Source organism: Hylobates moloch, unplaced genomic scaffold, assembly GCF_009828535.3.
Source record: "Hylobates moloch isolate HMO894 unplaced genomic scaffold, HMol_V3 SCAFFOLD_9, whole genome shotgun sequence".
NCBI classification, from domain to species: Eukaryota; Metazoa; Chordata; class Mammalia; order Primates; family Hylobatidae; genus Hylobates; species Hylobates moloch.
In genome coordinates, this window is record NW_026652284.1 from 8,620,041 (window position 1) to 8,636,626 (window position 16,586).

Below are 16,586 nucleotides of genomic sequence, written 5' to 3' on the forward strand. Positions count from 1 at the left end.
AAGGGGGCGGAGGGGGCGGCCGAACCAGCGCCCGGCTGACGCGCCCCGCGCCCCGCGCCCCGCGCCCCGCGCCCCCGGCCTTCCCTGCAGTGCTGAGTGGTCCTTGCGCCGGAGGCCGGGGGCGGGGCGGGGCGGGGCAGGGGCGGCCCCGCCCACCGGCGCTTTTCTCTTTTTTTTTTCACTTTAAAGCCGTCGGTTGCTTTTTCTCCTCCGCACAGAAGTCGCGCTCGGGCAGCCTGCGCGCTCGCAGCAGGAACCAGGCTCCAGGCGCCGGCGCCGGGGCCGCGGGGAGGAGGCGACTTCGCTCCCTGCGGCGGGCGCGGCCCGGGCGCCCGAGCCTCCACAGCCTTGGAGAGCAGCAGCGGCGGCGGCGGCGGCACCCCGGGCGCGGTAGGCGGCGCGGGGCACCTGGGACCCGATGGGTGGGCGTCCGGCCCGGGAGAGGGAGGCGCGGGGGGGGCCGGGCGGGGGCGGACGCGGGGATCGCGCCGCTGGGGAACCGAGTGGGTGGCGCGGGGCCGGGCGCAGGGGAGCGGGTGGAGTACGGGATGGGGACTCGGGGCGCGGCCCCTCCCTTGGTGGCTCCGGGGGCGCCTCCCTCGCCGCGGCTCCTGGGAGAGGGGCCCAGGCCCGCCCCGCGCTGTCGCCGCTGCAGGGCAGGGGTCCCGGGACGAGGCGCCGCGGGGGTCTCGGGGCGCGGGGACCGTCGCAACGAGTTGCGGTCCCGAGGAGGAGCTGGGGCGCTCCGGGGCCGCCGACCCGTCCCCGCGTTAGCCCAGGGAAAGCGGGACCCCGCTCGGCTGAGTTAGTTTCGCTTTTCCCGCCGGTCCGAGTCGGGATTGGCGGCGCGGCCCGGGCCCCCGTCGGGGCGCCCCCACCCTCCCGCAGCGCCTCCCCCAGGGAGCCTGCCGGGGACACCCGAGCGCCGCCCTCCCCGCCGCGCCGGAGCCGCCGTGGCTTCTCCCAGCAGCGGAGGGAGAGCCGGAGGGTTGTCAGGAAATCGATTAAATCAGAAAAGCAAGGGCGGCCTGGGCCCGCGGGAGGAACCGCGGATGGGTCACCGTCCCCGGGCGTGTGCTGGGCTCGGTGGCGTCCAGGTTCCGGTGAGGACGGGACGGGACGGGACGGCCCCGAGGGGAGAGTGCGGGTCTGCAGGAAGAGCGGGTGTCTCAGAGAGTGCATCTGCGTGTGTGTTTGTGCGTGTCCTTGTGAATATGTAGCTGCGTATGAGTGTGGCTGTGTGTTCATATGGGTGGGTGTGTGAGTGTGTCTCTAAGTGCATCTGTGTATGTATGTGTCTCTGTGTGTGTGAGTCTGTGTGTCTGTCAATGTGTGCCTGTCTGAGACTCTGAGTGACTGTGTGTGCCTCTGAGTGCGTCTTTGTGTATTTGTGTGTGCCTCTCTGTGTATGTCTGTGTGTGTCTTTGTGAGTGTGTGTCTGTGTGTGAGTGTGTATATGTCTTTGGGTGTGTGTCTCTGCAAGTTTGTGTCTCTGAGTGTCTGTCTCTGCAAGTTTGTGTCTCTGAGTGCCTGTCTCTGCAAATGCGTGTCTCTGTGCTGTGTCTTTGTGTGTGTCGCTGTGTCTTTGTGTCTCTGTGTGTCTTTGTCCACACGTGTGTCTCTGTGAGTGTCTGTCTCTGTGTCTGTGTCTCTGAGTGCGTCTGTGTATGTGTCTGAATGTGTGTCTCCAAGTGTGTATCTGCGTGTCTTTGTGTGTGTGTGTGTGTGTGTGTGTTTGTGAGTGTGTGTGGGGACCATCCAGGGGGCCCTCTGGTTCCTAGGTACTGCTCATGGTGGTTTCTTTGCTTGGTTCTGGATAGCTGGGCATGCTGGGCCACAGACATCCCACTAGGCAAGCCCTGCTGGTGCCCCCGAGGAGAGCTCAGGCCCTTCCTCTCTCCATTTCTCTGAAAATGAACTACACAGTTTGGGGGTGAGTTGGCAGGGGCTGCTTCCTGAGTGAGTAATATTTAATTAAACACTCCAGTCTGTAGCATCAGAAACTGGTCATGAGTTGAGTTTTAACAGGTGTTCATGGTAAAAGCGCCATCCCTGGTGACTAAGGTTTGGTGTCCTTGGAAGAATTTTCTCGTTGGGGGGAGCTGGGCCCACTTCATTTCTCACTGTGGGGTGTGAGGAGAACAGCAAGCAAGGAAGGGGATGGGGGCCTCTCCCTTCTGCCCTGTCCCCCTCCTCAGACCCCCCTCCCAGTGGTGAAAGCCCTGGGGAAGCATGAGCGGCACAGGTGGTCTCTCCCTACTGAAGAATTTTGGAGTCAGGGAAGCCCTGTCTTACTATCTAGGCCAGCCTGTCCTAGAGAGGCCCAGAGAGGGTGGTTCACTTACCCAGACTGCACAGCCAGGGCTGTGGACCAAGATTCCCCAGTCCTGAAACTGTTGCTGTTGGTTACTGTCCCCAGCACTGAGGTCATGGGCCAGGCACTTCATGTCTCCCCAGCTGTGAAGTGATGGGCTGGATTAGATCATTTAAAGCACTCCTGCTCTCTTACAGCTGCTTTTCTTCTGCAGGGAGCACTTTACCCAGTAGATGGAGTGTGTGTGTGTGTGTGTGTGTGTGTGTGTGTGTGTGTGTGTGTGTTTGCGGTTGGGGAGGTGTGGAGTGGACTAAGGCAATCACTTTACAAGTCTTCCTTTTCCAGTCTGGCTACCACCCTAGCAGCAGAGAAAACAAAAGCAGTAGCACGTTGGCCCCAGTGGCTCAGACAGCCCCGAGTAGGGGCAAGGCCGGTGCCATGCCGGCTTCAGAGAGGCCAGGCCCTGGGAAGAATCAGTGGGTTTCAGGGCTCTTAGGAAGGAGTAGTCCTGCCTGGGGCCCTGGTGATGTCACTTTGGAGCTGGGTGAGGCAGTTTCTTGGGCTGCTCTAGTAAGGCTGGATCCACCCTTCAGTGGGTTCCTCTGGGCTGCTGTAAAAAGCTCACCCTCTTGGAATCATCACAGATGTTTAATTTCTTCACCAGAGCTGGGGAATGGGGTGGGGGCCTAGCTCGTGGAAGCCAGCGCTGCCCTCCCACCCCCATGGTATGTGCCGTGCTCCCTTCTTGCACCTGCCCCTCCTCCTTGGTGGATGGAAACTTGCCTGCAGACGCGTTTTCAAATTTAGTGAAACCTCTGATTCTTATGGTGTTCATGAGTTCGTCTGGGCATTTTGTATCAATTCTTCTCAAGAAATAGGTTGTGGCTGGTGTGCATGATTCAGTGTATCTTTTTGTTCTGAAAAATGTTATCAGACGAAAGCACAGGTCAGGTACAAGTGTGCCTCAGTCTGCCTAGGGGTGTGTTATCCTCTCCCCAACCCTCAACACTAGATCAATGAAATCCAGACTCTAAGGGACTTTGATTTTGGACTTTCAGTGAGCGCTCTCCCCTCCCCCCAGTTATCTGATAACATCTCCCCCAGTCTAAAGTTCCACTGGCAGCCAGGTGCCAGGCTCTGTGCTACAGAGTGCTTTATGGACGTGACTTTGCTTGAGTCTTAAGCATAATAATAGCGGGGAATGTTTTCATGGTTTCACGGTGCATGCGAGTACTGGCTCTGATCTGAGTCCTTGATGCATTGACTCATGGGCTTCCTGAGGACCCTGGGAAGTGGGTTTTGCCTCCATGTCCATTCTCCTGAGGATTGCAGGTAACTTGGCTAAGGTCTCGCGGCAAGGGAATGGTGGAGCCAAAACTGGAATCCAGATTTGGCACCCAAGCCCTTCACCAGTAAGTTTGTCACCTCCACCACCTTAGCCTTTTCTTCAAGGAGCATGGGCTCATTTTTTTAATGAAATTTTTTGTTATTATGGAAAATGTCAAACATATCAAAGTTAGAAGCAGAGTATAATGAGCCGTCAGGTTTCCTCACCTCGCACGCACACACATACACATACTCACATATGCACATACATACCTATGCTTACAGAAGACGTGCACATGTGTACACACACATATACAAACGTATGCACGCACACATACATATGCACACACATATGCACACATACACACACACGCTGGATTATTTTGAAGCAAATACAAGATGTCAGGTCATCTGTAGCTTCTTCCTAAGAAGCATTTAAAGGAAGCGTCACGTCTCAAAGAGGTTGACTGTTACTCTATGCGGGGCGAGAGTCGGGAGATGTACGTCCTTTCTGACCTGGGCTTGAGGCTCCTTCCTTGCTTGGACAAAGGGAGGATGGCAAAACCCAACAGCTCATTGGGGGATCTGTCCTGCTGCCAACCCCCTGGAAGCTGCCTGTTTGCTTTGTGTTTTAAAAGTTCTGTTCATTGCCCAACGTTAAAAATAAATGAGTCCAGTGGTCATGAGACAGACCACATCAACAATAGGCTTAGGCTCTCGGGGCCTTTCTTGGAGATGGGGAAGAGAGTCCGCCAAGGCACAGCCCAGCCTTGCCTGCCATTGAGGTCCAGACCTTGTGCAATGCAGGCATGGGATTTGTGGCAGGGCTGGGTGTCAGGAGATGTGACTGTGAGAATGGTTTGTCAACAAGCTCTGGATCTGACCTGAAGCTTAGCCTGACCCTCTTGAATTTACTGCGTAGGCGATGGGTGGAGGAATCCAAGAGCCTCTGCCACCCTTGGGCATCTCTTGGAAAACTAGGGAGGCAATGGGTGATTTGAGCACAAGATGAAGAAAGTATTAGGATGCAAACTCCACACTTGAGAAATGACTGCTGAGTAGGAATATAGGATTCCAGGGTTGGAAAAACCTACCTGTGACAAGGGCTTGACAGGTGCCCCAGTTGTGAACACACCTTGCCAGACAGTCTGAGTGTGGCCGATCTGGTCACACCCTTTCCAAGGTCAGAGTGAGGAGCTGCACTCCACTCCAAGAGAACCACTTGAGTTTTCTAATTTATACAGACACCAAGGGAGCATGTGTGGGAGTGGATATTAGGATGTGGAACGAACATGAAGTTGGATCTGGCCGAAATTATGGATATGGGCCCGCTAAGAAGAGATTCTGCACTTAATGTTGTAGCTCAGGGGGTTAAGAAGAGATCTGTTTGGTTGGTTGACTGGAACATGGATCAAAGGATGACCCACTGTGAGTGAGTTGGAGTTTCTGAGTCTCCTTTGGTTTAATGTAGAGTTAGGGATTCATAGGCTTAGGTTTCATGTAGAGTTAGGGATTCAAAGGCTTAGGTTTCATGTACAGTTAGGGATTCATAGGCTTAGGGACATTGGAATGCTGGAGTGGATTTGTCTCTTAAAAGCTACTCACCCACACTGGGAAGATTCAGAAGACAGATCTTTCACCAGTACGTTGAGAAATAGATTTGTGAGGGGGCCCCAGCATCCCTGAAGAGCTCCGTGATCCAGCCTTTACAGTGGGAGCCGCAGTCACTCAAATGGAAAACTTAAATGCAACGGGAGTAATTGCATTTGGAGTGCAGGGGCCAAGTGGCAGTACTCAGCCATCCAAGGCAAGGTGAGTGTGGTTACCTAATGGACAGCAGAGGCAAAGCTGCCATCAGAATAATCTGACTTGTGTGGATCTATGGCATTGGATAGTTAATCATGGTGTTCCTAGAAGGGAAACAGACAGGAAACCTGTGAAATTCTTACTTGATCTTATAAGTTACTTGATTCTTTTAAGTTTTCTGTATAAGCAGAAACTTACAGGTCAAATGAAAAAAAGTCTAACTTGAATAATTAAAACAGAAAAATAATTAAAACAGAAAATCACAGCCCTCAATCAACTTCCCAGACTTAAGCCAGTTTACGCAACTAAGCGCCCATGAATGAGTGAATGAATGAGTGAATGAATAAATGAATGAATGAGTGAATGAATGAATGAATTGGAGGCTGGGTCCCTTTGAAGAAGGACCTCAGTACACTAGAGAAAGTTTATGCTATTAGTTTTCCTCCTAGCCTTCCCCAAAAGGACCTACGGCCTTTTACCAGGGTGAATATGCATTGAGGAAAGGGAAATAATTAGACTATTCAGGGATAACTGGACACTGAACTGATACTGATTCCAGGAAACTAAAAACATCACTGTGGCCCACCAGTCAGAGGAGGTCAGGTGATCAATGGAGTTTTAGCTTAGGTTTGACTCCTGGTGGCTCCCGTGGATCCCTGAACCCATCCTGGGGTTATTTCCGGTTCCAGATTCGAAATTGACATACTTAGCACCTAGCAGAATCCCCACACTGGTTCCCTAACTTGTGCGGTGAGGGCTATTATGGTGGGAAAGGCCAAATGGAAACCATTAGCGTTGCCTCTGCCTAGGAAAATAGTACATCAAAAGCAACATTGCATCCCTGGGGTGGGGCTGCAGAGATTAGCACCACCATCAAGGACTTGGAGGAGGCAGGGGTGGTGACCCTCACCACATCCCCATTCAACTCTCTGATTTGGCCTGTGCAGAAGCCAGATGGACTTTGGAAACTGATAGTGGATTATTGTAAACTTAACCAAGTGGTGACTCCAAAATTCACACATCTCTGGTGCCTGCTACTGCATGCAGCTTTGATCTGGCAAATGCCTTTCTTTTTATACCTGTCCATAAGGCCCACCAGAAGCAGTTTGCTTCCAGCTGGTAAGGCCAGTAATTCCCCTTGACGGTCTTGGCTGATGGGTGTATCAGCTCTCCAGCCCTATGTCACAGTTTAGTTCACAGTCATCTTGATCACCTTTCCCTTCCACAGATATCATGCTGGGGCTGGGCACGGTGGCTCACTCCTGTAATCCTAGCACTTCTAGCACTTCAGGAGGCCGAGGCAGGAGGATCGCTTGAGCTCAGGAGTTTGAGACCAGCCTGGGCAACATAGTGAGACATCATCTCTATGGTTTCTTAATTTTTTAAATTTTTTTTTTTAGGCAGAGTCTCGCTTGATCTTGGTTCACTGCATCCTCTGCCTCCTGGACATAAGTGATTCTCCTGCTTCAGCCTCCCGAGTATCTGGACTACAAGTGTGCACCACCACGCCCAGTCAATTTTTTTTTTTTTTTTTTTTTTTTTTTAGTAGAGATGAGGTTTCACCATTATCATCTCTACAAAAACCTTTTAAAAAAATTAGCCAGACATGATGGTGCATGCCTGTGGTCCCAGCTACTTGGGTGGCTGAGGTGGGAGGATTGCTTGAGCCTAGGAGGTCAGGACTTGCAGTAAGCGGTGATTGTGCTACTTTACTCCAACCTGGGCAACAGAGCGAGACCCTGTCTCAAAAAAAAAAAAAAAAAAAGGTACCATGCTGGTCCATTACATTGATGTCATTATGCTTGATTGGACCTAGTGAGCAAGAAGTCGCAACCACTCTGGCCTTATTGGTAGGACATTTACATGTCAAGCGATGAGAAATAAATTCTACTGAAATTCGGGGGCCTTCTCCCTTAGTGAAATTTTCAGGGTCCAGTAGTGTCAGGCCTGTGAAGGTATCCCCTCTAAGGTGAAGAATAAGTTGTTACAGTTTTCCTCCTGCAATCAAGAAAGAGGCACAATGCCTAGTGGGCCTATTTGGATTTTGGAGGCAACACATTCCTCATTTGGGTGTGTTACTCCAGCCCATTTGCTAAGTCACCCTAACGCTTCTAGTTTTGAGTGGGGCCCGTAGCAGAAGACTGCAACAGGTCCAGGCTGCTGTGCAACCTGCTTTGCCACTTGGGCCACCAGCAGACCCAGTGGTGGTTGAGGTCAGTGGCAGACAGGCAGGCTGCTTAAAGCCTTTGGCAGGCCCCTGTAGATGAATCGCAGTACAGGCCTTGGGATTTTGGAGCAAAGCCCTGCCATCATCCACAAATAACTTCATTCCTTTTGAGAGACAGCTCTTGGCCTAATACTGGGCCCTAGTAGAAACTTAACATTTGACCATCAGCCACGAAGTTGCCATGTGACCTGAGCTGCCCATCATGAAATGGGTGTTATCTATGATCTGACCCACCAAACCATACATTGGGCATGTATGGCAGAACATTCCCATTGAGTGGAAGTGGTAGATATGGGATCAGGTCTAGAGCAGGTCCTGAAGGCACAAGTAAGTGACATGAGGAAGTGGTCCAAAGGCCCATGGTTCTTACTTTGCCCACTGCCTTCTCTCTCCAGCCTGTACCTATGGTCTCCTGGGGAGTTCCCTATGATCGGTTGACAGTGGAAGAGAAGACTCAGCCTGGTTTGCAGATGGCTGCAGATGGCTCTGCACTATATGCAGGCACAACCCGAAAGTGGACAGCTGCAGCACTGTAGCCCCTTGCTGGGACATCTCTGAAGGACAGGGGTGAAGGGAAATCCTCCCGGGCAGAGCTTTGGGCAGTGCACCTGGTTGTGCACCTTGCTTTGAAGGAGAGATGGCCAGATGAGTGATTATATACTGATTCATGGACCGTGCCTGATGATTTGGCTGGATGGTCAGGGACTTGGGGACTTGGAAAGAATATGATTGGAAGATTGGTGACAAAGAAATCTGGGGACCTGGCATAGTGGCTCACACCTGTAATCCAGCACTTTGGGAGGCCAAGTTGGGAGGATTGCTTGAGCCCAAGGAGTTTGAGACCAGCCTGGGCAACATAGTAAGACTCCCTGCCCCCGCCTGTCTACAAAAATAAAAAATTAGCTGGGCATGGTAGCTCATGCCCACAGTCCCAGCTACTTGGGAGGCTGAGGTGAGAGGATCACTTGAGCCTAGGAGTTTGAGGCTGCAGTGAGCTGTGATTTCTCCAGCCTAGGCAACAGAATGAGACCCTGTATCAAAAAAACCAAACAAACAAAAAAGAAATTGGGGGAAGATTATGTGGATAGGCCTCCTGAGTGGGCAGAGGACATGAGGTATGTGGGTAGGATGACCTAGGTGGGTTCTAGTCAGTCTCTTTCCCTCGCCACCCCTGTCATCGCTTGATGGGCTCAGGAACAAAGTGGTCATGGTGGCAGAGATGGAGGGGATGCGCGGGCTTAGCAACATGGACTGCCACTCACCAAAGCCGACCTGGCTATGGCTACCACTGGGTGCCAGTCTGCCAGCAGCGGAGACTTAACACTGAGCTCCAATATGGCCCCATTCCCCAGGATGATCACTGCACCTGCTGGAAGGCACATTGGACCACTTCTGTTTTGGAAGGGGCAGCATTTTGTCCTTACTGGAACAGGCACTTATTCTGGATACAGATTCGTCTTCCCTGCACGCAGTGCTTCTGCCACAGTCACCATCCATTGATTCACAGAACACCTTACCCACTGTCATGCTGTCCACATAGCACTGCTTCCAAGGAACTCACTTCACAACCAAAGAAGTGTGGCAGTGAGCTCCTGTGCACGGAATTGGCTGGTGAGCACGAGCCCACTGGTTTCACCTATCATGCTAAGTGGAACTACGGTCTTGTTATGGCCTTTATTTGGAAATTAAGTATGGTTTAAGAAGATGCCAGTGGGTGCCTATGGGTGCCAGCTGATAAGGGGTAGACCTGTGATGATTGATTTTGGATGTCAACTTGACTAGATTAAGGAATACCCAGATAGATGGCAAAGCATTGATTATTCTCTGTGCTTCAGTACACACTGAGCCTGTCCCTTTTCTGCTGACAGGGAAGCCCAGTGGTTTGACATTGTGTAGACTGATCGGGCTGCCCCAGATGTGTCTGTGAGGGTGTTTTTGGAGGACACTGGCAATTGAGTCACTCAACTGGGTGGGGAGGATCTGCTCTCCATGCGGGCAGGCACCATCCAGTCAGCCGGGGGCTTGGATGAAACAAAAAGCTGGAGGAAGGGCGAATCCTGGCTCTCTGTCCCGGAGCTGGGATGCTCTTCTCCTGCGCTTGGATGTCAGAACTCCAGGTTCTCTGGCCTTTAGACTCTGGGACTCGTACGAGTGGTCCCCGGGGTCTTTGACCTGGGTCTGGGAATGACCACGTTCCCCACCATCCTGAAGCAGCTGACTTGAAAGAAGGGCAGTAGAGTCTTTTGAAGTTGTGATTACAACGCCAGATAGGTGACAATACTTTGTAGGGCTGGGGCAGGGGTCTTCAAAAGGCTCCGTGTACTCTGTATCAGCATCCAATATATGGTTCTGGTTTCTCCCATAGCTAGGATTCACGGGTCCAGGAATCAAGGGGAGGAAATGGGAGCGGCACCATGCATCATATCCCCTAGGGACTCACTAGCGAAATTGTTGCTTCCTTTTCCTGTGACTTTATGCTCTGCTGGCCTGGAGGTCTTGGTTCCAGAGGGAAGAATGCTCCTACCAGGAGACACAACAGTGATTCCATTGAACCGGGGAGTAAGGCTGCCACCTGGCCACTTTGGGCTCCCTGTCCCTCTGGGTCAGCAGGCTGAGAGGGGAGTGATGGTGTTGGCCGTGGAGATTGATCTGGAATACCAAGGGGAAATTGATCTGGACTGCTCCACAGTGAGGCAAGGAAGATTGTGTCTGGAGTACAGGATACTCCTTAGGGCATCTCTTAGTATTACCGTGCCCTGTGATTAAGTCAATGGGAAATTACAAGGATACAGTCCAGGCAGGACTGTGAATGACTCAGACCCTTCAGGAATGAATGTTTGGGTCACTCTGCCACTTAAAGAACCACAGCCAGCTGAGGTGCTTGTTGCAGACGAAAGGAACACAGAACAGGACAGAGGGAGGTAGTTATAATAAATACCAGCTCCAACCACGTGACCAGTTACAGAAACAAGGGCCAGAATTGCTGGGAGTATTTCCTCCCTATTTTGTTCAGAATACAGTTGTATGCATTTACATGTATATTAGGCAAATATCTGTTTTCTTTCCTCTTTTACTCCTTATTCAACATGCGTTGAGTCTATAGCAGTATTTAAGTATTAATTTTACATCATAGTATTTAAGTTATTGAGTATGAGAGGAGAGAGGAGTGAATAGCACTCAAGGACTGTGCCTTCTCTCTGGAGAAGGGATTAACGTGTCTTTGGTGTGCAGGATAGTAGTGTCATGATAGGTGGAACTATGACCTTGATACTGTCCTTGGAGATTAAGTATGGTTTAAGGAGATGCCAATGGGTGCCAGTTGATAAGGGGTGAACCTGCGATGATTGATTTCAGATGTCAACTTGACTAGATTAAGGAATACCCGGATAGATGGTAAAGCATTGATTATTCTCAATGCTTCAGTACACACTGAACCCATCCCTTTTCTGCTGACAGGGAAACCCAGTGGTTTGGCATTTGCGTAGAATGATCGGGTTGCCCCAGGTGTGTCTGTGAGGGTGTTTTTGGCATTTGAGTCACTCGACTGGGTGGGGAGGATCTGCCCTCCATGGGGGCAGCCACCGTCCAATCAGCTGGTGGCCTGGATGGAACGAAAAGCTGGAGGAAGGGCAAATCCTGGCTCTCTGTCCCGGAGCTGGACATCCTTCTTCTCCTGCGCTCGGATGTCACAACTCCAGGTTCTCTGGCCTTTAGACTCTGGGACTCATACCAGTGGTCCCCGGGGTCTTTGGCCCGGGGCTGAGAATGACCCCATTGGCCTCCCTGTCTGAGGCCTTCAGACTTGGCTGAGCCACACTCCTGGCTCCCCTGGGTCTCCAGCTTGCAGGTGGCCTGTAGTGGGATTCAGCCTCCTTAACCGAGTGAGCCAGTTCCCCTAACCCATCCTTTCTCATCTGTCTCTCTCTCTCGATCCTGTGGGTTTTGCATCTCTGGAGAATCCTGGCTAATGCAGTTATGGATGCCTTAAGAATCTGGTGGAGAGGAGGCTGGAGCTGGAAGGCTAGGGAGATGGTTCATATCCCTGACCTGCCAGTTGGGATGGAAGCTGGTGGCATCTCTAAGGTGGCATGGGTAGGCTTCAGTAACTAGTTGAATGTGGGGTGTAGAGAAGGGTGAAGAATTGCAGATGCCTCGGGTTCTCAGCTAGTTTGGGGCATCGTGTATGATGACCTACAGGCTGGGGGACTAGGTCCATGGAGGTGCTTTGAACTTGTCCCAAGTGGAAGTGGTCCGAGTGGACGTGTCCGCATGGCAGCTGGGCTCAACGCTCAAGCAGTCCTCCCACCTCAGCCCCCCTAGTAGCTGGGACTATCGGCGCACGCCACCACCCCCAACTAATTTTTAAATTTCTCACAAAGACGGGGTCTCCCTATGTTTCCCAGGCTGGTCTCGAACTCCTGGGCTCAAGCAGTCCTCCCAAAGTGCTAGGATTATGGGCATGAGCCACAGCGCTCACCTTCTGCCACTTGGGTGCCATTGCCCCATCCTGGCTTAGAAGGCTCTGGCCATTCCCTGGGCTGCACCTGCCTCCTGCACCCAGACCCATCTGGCGTTGCCTTCCCTGCAGGGGCCTCTCCCACTTCTCCCTCTCGCCCTTGTGGCCCATCTGCCCCCTCAGGAGAGTCCCTCTCCTCCCTTATTGCCTCAGCCACTGTCACCTATATTCTGCTGACCCCGTCTCACACTTCATGCTGCCCGGTCCCGCCTTGGCTGGCCCGTTCCCACTGGCTGGCCCGTACCCCTCTCGCTTCATTTTCCAAAACCGGATCCCCTCACTCCTCCCCTCTTCCCAGGGATGTCCCCTTCAGCAGGTAGCCCTGCCATCCACGGTCCACCCTGTCACCCAGACACATGCACCCTCAGCCGTGCCAGGGACAGCTGCTGTTGTGGGCAGCCCAGTGACCTGTGGGCTCCAGGAGGGCAGGACCCGGCCACATGGCTGTTGTTCACTGCTGAGTCCCCAGTAGTTAGCTCCACAGTAGGTTCTTGGACACCTGTTGGATGAAGGAGTAACGGCAAGACCGGTGGCGTAGTGGATCCTAGCAAGGTCTGGGAGAGCTCGATATGGGCCCAGGGTGTGGGTGCTGGGGGTGGGGACTCCCCATCACGGAACTAAACTGCCAAGTGTTCCGTTCTCAGACCAGACTTCCTTCCATGCCCCGTGGGAGGTCAGGAACTCCGAACAAGCCTCTGTTCTCAGGAGCTGTTAGTGGACCACTTGTCATTCATGCTTTCATTCAAACATTTGCTGAGCACCTACTGTATGCAGCCAGTCTGCTGGGGCCGAGGATACAAAGAATGAGGAAGCTTTCTCTGTCTAGTGGGTGAGACAGGCCCATCTCTGCTGATGATAGCGCTCAGGGCATCAGAGGACACTGGTGGCAGGGGTGGCCAGGTTGGAAAGGCGGGAAGGGTGCCCATGTGTGGCTGAAATGAGCGCAGAGAGGCAGGAGGGCCCACAGACCTGGGGACGTTTGTGCAGCTGTGAGTAACGTGGGAGAGGGGTTCGTGCTTTAGGGAACGAAGGCGTGTTGGGGACAGAGCAGTGGTTTTTGAGAATCAGCCAGCAGGCTGGGTCCCAGCTGTGCTCCTGCAGTGGGAGGGACCGAGACATGGGGGCTCCTAGAGGGCGAGCCTTGCCCTTGACCCCGCAGGGCAGGAGGACTGAGGTCACCTCGGGCAATTGCCTGTTGCCATCAACCACGTTCATCCTTTCGGGTGTGCCGAGGGATGGCCAAGCTCTGGGCCTTCCTAGCCGCGTCCTGCAGCAGTCGGCTTTTCTGCTCTATGGTTTCCACCACGGAGAGCATTTGGAGCACAGCAGGGCTGGGGTGGGAGGGATAACCAGTTTTCCTTTGTGATGCCCAGCCTGGAGGAGGTGGAAGATGGATGGAGTGGAGGGGACTGTGGGAGGTGCATGGGCTGGGGTCTGTCTATAGTGGGGTCAGTGACAGCAGCCATCAACGATGTGGCATATCTGAGCGCACTTCCAGGTGCCGTGCATGCATGAAGTCATTCAGTCGTCATAATGTCAGTGATACCTATAGGGTAGGTACTACCCATTTTACAGATGAGAAAAACTAGGACGACTCTGGGCCTCCCAGCCACCCAGGGGAAGAGCTGGGAGCTGAGCCCCAGCAGCCAGGCTCTCAGTCTTACTCTCTTCAGCACCATTTGCCACAAAGGAGGAGGGAGGAAGAAATGAGCGATCCGAGAGATAGGTCAGCAGAGTGAATGTCACTGTGGCTGGGTAAATAGGCTGCAGGGGGCTGATGAGAGTCAGAAGTGGTCCCAGGTACGTTGGGATTGGTGTCTGAGCCAAGAAGAGAAAGTAGAGTCAGCTCCAAGATGTCCTGGATATGCAGATGTGCTCTGTGACATTGGCTAATTAGGGTGTCTTTTTTCTTTTTTTTTTTTTTTTTTGAGATGGAATCTCGCTCTGTCATTCAGGCTAGGGTGCAGCGGCACAGTCTCAGCTCACTGCAGCCTCCGCCTCCCAGGTTCCAGTGATTCTCCCACCCTAGCCTCCTGGGTAGCTGGGATTACAGGCACGTGCCACCACGCCTGGCTAATTTTTGTATTTTTAGTAGAGACAGGGTTTCACCATGTTGGCCAGGCCGATCTCAAAATCCTGACCTCAGGTGATCTGCCCATTTTGGCCTCCCAAAGTGCTGGGATTACAGGCATGAGCCACTGCGCCTGGCTGTCTTTTTTCAGTTGAGGTGAAATTCACATAATGTAAAATGAGGCATTTTAAAGTGAACAGTTCAGTGGCATTTAGTACATTCACAATGTTGTGCGACTATCCCCTCTGTCTAGTTCCAAAACATCTTCATCCCCCCGGAAGGAAACCCCATCCACATTAGGCGTCACCTCCCATCCTCCCTCCCCAGCCCCTGGGAACCAATCTGTATTCTGATTTGACAGGTTTGCCTGTGCTGGACAGCTCATATAAATGGAACCATACGTTGCATGGCCTTCTGTGTCTGACTTCTGGCTAATTAAATTTTGCATGGAAGATTGAAGCATTTCCTAAGTGGAAGCTGGATTTCCCGTCCTGGCTCAGTTGTAGAGGCCACGTGAAGGTGGGGCGGAAGAGTCTGATCCAAACAGCTTGTCTAAGACGTTGGCTGGGAAACATGAACACCTGTCTTTCTTTCCATATCCCTCATCACCAGAGACTCAGCCACCATCCTCTTGCAGCCAGCGATCTTGTTACTTATTTATATCTTTTCCCATTGATCTATTAAAAATGACACCTGTTGTCAGCTCCCTTCTGGAGCCCATCAACAGTTCCCATTGCTCTTACGGTGAATTTGCAAATCCGTGATGTGGTCCTCAGGGTGCGTGTGGCCCCTCCCAGGCTTACCCTGCACCACTCCCTCCTCGCCATGGTCCCCCTCAACTGTGATGCCAGAGGTGTCCCCATGGGGACCGACCCTGAGGCTGGGGAGTCTATAACCCATGGTGCTCTTCCTCCTGGGGGGCAGGAGCTGTTTCCAGGATTGGTTGCTGACAGTATTGCAATTTGGTGCCCCTTCCAAATCCTGTTAACCCGTCTGGGACCAGAACTTCAGCTTTAGCAAGTTGCTTTCTTAATTCCTTTCCTTCCGGTGTTTTCCAAGGCATATCAGGCCCGAAGGGGGTGGACTGCTTCTCATTTGACAGAGAGCGTGACAGAAGTGTGCTTAGGAGCTTCTTGCCCGTGCTCTTGGGGCAGTGATGCAGTTGCCCTGACTGGTGGCACCTAGCAAGGGGGCCGTTTGCCCTGGGCCCACCCTTGGCGGGGTCATGGGCACTCCAGCAGTAGGTCCTGCATACCCAGGGCCCCCAGAGCCGCGGTGCCCTGACTGTGGGTCGGGAAACAGTTTGTAGAAAGGAGACGGGTGGGGTTGCCTCAGGCATGAGAGAAAACCTAAGCTGTCATCAACCGAGGGACCACTGGCCCCTTCCTTGTTGGAGCTCCCAACTTGTTCATGCCTTTTCCCTCCCATGCTGGGGCCGGCATTTAGTTTAGGGTGTCTCAGATTCCATCTGCTGTGAGTGTGATTCTGCCCGAAATAGTCTTCACATGTATTGATTGAATGTGTGCCATGAGCCAGACGCTATGCTTGCCACTGTAGATGGATTTTAACCCCTTAAACAATCCTGTGAGTTAGATGTTACCTCCCGGTTTACAGATGAGAAAGAAGGACTTTTTTTTTAGAGAGGTTTTCTGCGTTGCAGGAAGTGGCATGACTCCCTGGATGCTGGAAGGTGGGCCTGACCCCACAGCCTGTGTTTTTTTCTACTGTGACAGTGGAACGTGCCAGTCATGTTGATTGGGCACCTGCTATTGCCAAGCACAGCTTGGGAGGCGTGTGATGCACCTCCAGGCCCCTGAGAGCCTGTGGCCCAGCAGGTGTATGCAGGAAACATGAGCTCCCTGCCAGGGGCTGGGCGGGCACCAGGCCTGCGTGGGTACAGAGGGCCTCCTGAGACTGTCAGGAGGGTTTGTTCTAGGCTGGGGGGTTTCATGGTAGGGGGCCAGGAGATTGGCTGCCATGAAGAGGACCGGGAGAAGGCCGCAGAGCTGTGTAACAGGGAGGGCATCAAATGCCAGGCCCAGGGGTTGTCGGTGGGCATGGGGTGTCCTTGCTCTTCCACGCCATTCACCTCCAAAGTTGTTCCTGAGATGTGCAGATAAGCTAGACTCCCCCCTCAATTCCTGTGTGCTCCCCTGCAGAGAGAGAGAGAGAGAGAGAGAGAGTGTGTGTGTGTGTGTGTGTGTGTGTGTGTGTGTGTGTGTGTGTGACAGGTTCTCTCTCTGTCACCCAGGCTGGAGTGCAGTGGTGCGGTCACAGCTCACTGCGCCTTGAACTCCTGGGCTCAAGCAATCCTCCCACCTCAGTG

General features: G+C 52.9%; 1 protein-coding gene across 1 annotated transcript in view; it reads left to right on the forward strand.

The window, feature by feature from the left end:
- Positions 1-212: 212 nt before the first annotated feature.
- Positions 213-16,586, forward strand: part of SPSB1 (splA/ryanodine receptor domain and SOCS box containing 1) — an 81,248-nt gene continuing 64,874 nt past the window's right edge. The window contains exon 1 of the mRNA XM_032758831.2: positions 213-390. The gene's annotated coding sequence lies outside the window, so the exon portion shown is untranslated. The remainder of the gene's footprint in view (positions 391-16,586) is intronic.